The sequence below is a fragment of the Ranitomeya imitator genome, chromosome 8 (genome assembly GCF_032444005.1).
Source record: "Ranitomeya imitator isolate aRanImi1 chromosome 8, aRanImi1.pri, whole genome shotgun sequence".
In the NCBI taxonomy this organism is placed as follows: Eukaryota; Metazoa; Chordata; class Amphibia; order Anura; family Dendrobatidae; genus Ranitomeya; species Ranitomeya imitator.
Genome location: NC_091289.1, coordinates 48,036,859 through 48,040,565, shown reverse-complemented (window position 1 = coordinate 48,040,565; position 3,707 = coordinate 48,036,859).

Genomic DNA, 3,707 nt, shown 5'->3' with positions numbered 1-3,707 from the left:
ACTTGTAGTCCCATACAGACCCCCGGCAGCCTGCACAGAGCCCCGGCAGGCCAGCACAGACCCCCAGCAGCCCACACAGAGCCCCGGCAGCCCACACAGAACCCCGGCAGCCCGCACAGAGCCCTGGCGGGCACGCACAGAGGCCTGGCAGCCCGCACAGAGCCCCGGCAGCCCGCACAGAGCCACGGCAGCCTGCACAGAGCCCTGGCAGCCCGCACAGAGCCCCGGCAGGCATGCACAGAGCCCCGGCAGGCCCGCACAGACCCCCGGCAGGCCCGCACAGAGCCCCGGCAGGCCCGCACAGAGCCCCGGCAGGCCCGCACAGAGCCCGCCCGCACACACAGACACGCACAGTGTCCGCCCACGCACCCCCCACACTCTTCCCCCCTCCGGAACAGGATGTAGAAGGACAGAAAGGGCTTTTTTACATTCCGATATTTGTGTCCCATTGACTTGCATTGGTATCGGGTATCGGTATCGGCGATATCCGATATTTTTGGGATATCGGCCGATCCAATCTGATACCGATACTTCTGGATATCGGAAGGTATCGCTCAACACTAGTAATAACAATAAAACATTAATAAATATTAATATAACTCGTATAATTTAACTTTTCTAGACTCGGCGTCTTCTTCTCACCTCCTTTACAGTGGTTAAGTAGTGAGAAACAGTGGAATCAGGGAATCAGGGAAAAGTAGAAAGAGTAAAGAGGAAAGGTGAAGATGGAGAACAGCAGAGAAGGAAGCAAAGTGTGTGGAAAATGCTTCAAGTTGTGAAGAAAACGTGCATAAGACTCTGTACCCTCTATCTCTTGTATATATTCCCTGCCATGTTCCCGTTTAGTAAAAAGTTTATTTTCAAATGGTGGTCTCCCTCATTGAACTGTAAAACATCTGGTCTTGGTAAACCAGCGACACTGGTTATATGTGGCCTTTATGGACCCTCACAGCACAAGTCAACACATGTAACATAGCGGGGTGTAAGAGACGAGTACCTCACCCGAGGTTACCGCCACGCGCCACGTTACACATATTCCATAGGAGTAGCTGTACCCTGCTGTAAGTAAATAAGTAAAAGCAACAGAGCATACAAATAACATGAGGTACTTATTAAACACCATTTTTGATTTAAAAAAGCCAACGTCAAGGTGTACCCAAGTTCGGGATGGTCCTAACATCCAATATTAAAACCTTACCATGTGTCACAGTATTAGTGATGCCCTATGTGAATAATGGCTGAGCAGAACCGGGAGCCCCTTCGGAGGAAGAATAGGCTTAACGCCCGTTAAGGTATTACACTGAAGCATTCTGGAATTTATGTAATCGTGTTTAGTACCCGTTGCCTAGCATGTACTGTATAGCTGGGATTCTGCAGTATGTGTCATTATGCTGTAATGTGCTTTTTGATAAGCAGTGGTATTTTTATAGGGTTACTATGATACCTCTGGGTCTCTGTAGAATGGTAACCTTGGATCTTGCTATCACAGTTATTTTTTTTAATAATTACCCATTTCTGCAGTAGAGACTTGAGATACTGTAACGCTCTACTAATTGGCCTCCCCCTCACTCGACTTTCCCCTCTCCAGTCCATCCTTAATGCAGCAGCCAGGGTCGTCCATCTGGCTAATTGTTACTCAGATGCATCCGCTCTTCGCCAGTCATTACACTGGCTGCCCATTCATTACAGGATACAATTCAAAGTACTTGTTCTCACCCACAAAGCTCTCCACAGTGCGGCACCCCCATACATCTCCTCCCTCATTTTGGTCTATCAGCCTAGCTGACCACTGCGCTCTGCAAACGACTTTCGGCTAACCTCTGCACTAATCCGTACCTCCCACTCCCGACTCCAAGACTTCTCCCGTGCTGCGCCAATCCTCTGGAATGCGCTACCCCAAGATATTAGGACAATCCACAACTTGCATAGTTTTAGGCGCTCGCTCAAAACACATTTGTTCAGAGCGGCCTATCACGTTCCCTAATCAAAGTCATTTTTTGTTTGTGTGTGTGTAGCCCATTCACTATCTCCATCCTTTGAGATGTGAAGGCTGAGCAGTTAGTCAGAGCCTTCAATTTAAAATTTCCTGGGAAGCCTGGAGGTTTGGTGCCCCCCCCCCTAGAAGAGGCAGTACTGTCATGCTTCTACCCCTCAGTGTGTCTGGGATGCAGTTACTGATGCTCAGCTGTCCAATCTGGTACAGGGGCGTGATAATGCCGTCAGTACTTTGACAGCTCAGTGTTCAGTCTTGCGCAGTGGCATGCTGAGCTGTTGGTGTTTTGATTGACAGCTAAGCCATCTATTCTGAGACTGGGAGGTGCTTGCTGTCTCCAAGTGTTCACTGTCCCCAGGTGATTGCCCAACTACTTAACTGGGCTGTTAGACCAAGACCTCTGCCAGATGTACATTCACCTTTTGTGTGGTTTGTCTATCTGTGCCTTGTGTTCTGTTTCATCTTTCATTGCCTGACCTTGGACCTCATTCTGACCATCCATCTGTTTAACCCCTTCGTTCTGATCCCGTCTTCCTGGTATTTTGACTTAGGACGGTTACCTGACTATGCGTTTGTTTCTTCCTTCTGTGTATGACGTACCCTTCTGGCTTTTGACCTTGGACACCTTGATTTTCCCAACTCACGGCTTGTCTGTGAGAAGTAACTCAGCATCACATGAAACCTTCTGCTGGTTTGTTGTACATTCTGGTTGATAGACTATCCAATAGCCAAGAAGTCTCTGGTGTGATGCTTGTAAATGTCACTTATCACATACAAGCCGTGAGGCAGGGAAGTCAAGCAGTTTGGGGTCAAATGCCAAGAGATTTCATTATAAACAGAGGGGCAAGACAGGGGAGTACACAGGTCACAGACCGATGTCAGAATTCTGGGGAGGTAGCAGATTGAGACAAAGGGGCTAGGTAAGCGGATGGTCAAATGCAAGGTTCAAGGTCTGGCAGCAAAAATCAAAATAACAGAGCACTAGAGAGCAAGGCACATACACCACCAAGCTACAGCTAGGACTGGCAATGATCTAACCATTATCAGCTAATTAAATAGCCAGGAAATAATTTAGAACGGGAAATCCACGGAACCCAGCAAACCTGACTTAAATGGACGGCTGATATGTCACTCACAATATTGACAATCCGGGCAACCCCTACCACTAATTGGATGACTGGGCTGTCATTCCCAAAACTGACAACCCAGCACGCCTCTGCATTTCATTGTGTGTCCCTAGGGCCTTGTGAAGGGCAGATTCATGACTTCCGGTTTCTAGCAATAGACTTATTACACACCCCTCGGTTACATGTTGTACTAAAAATGTGAAATACATTTTATGTTATTTTAAAATCTATTATAATAACAAAAATGTATTTTATTCCCCAGCTAAATTTTTTAGGTAATGGGAATTATGGACCTAATAAACCCCTGTTAAAAGGAATCTGTCACAAGGTTTTTGCCACCTGATCTGAAGCAGATAAAAGAAGCTCAAAAGGCTCAACGTACAAACTGTTAACTATAAATGCAAATTTTCATTTTTTAACGTTTTTTTTTCAACTGTCGGAGAGGACTCCGACTGAGAAATACTTTTTTTTGCGCATACCCTATGTGTGCCTTCACTAAATCCTAGAACCACACAATTATCAAAGTGAAGGAACCCAAGGAAAATAATAATAAAAAAAAAAGGAATTAATGAACACGAACAAACAGA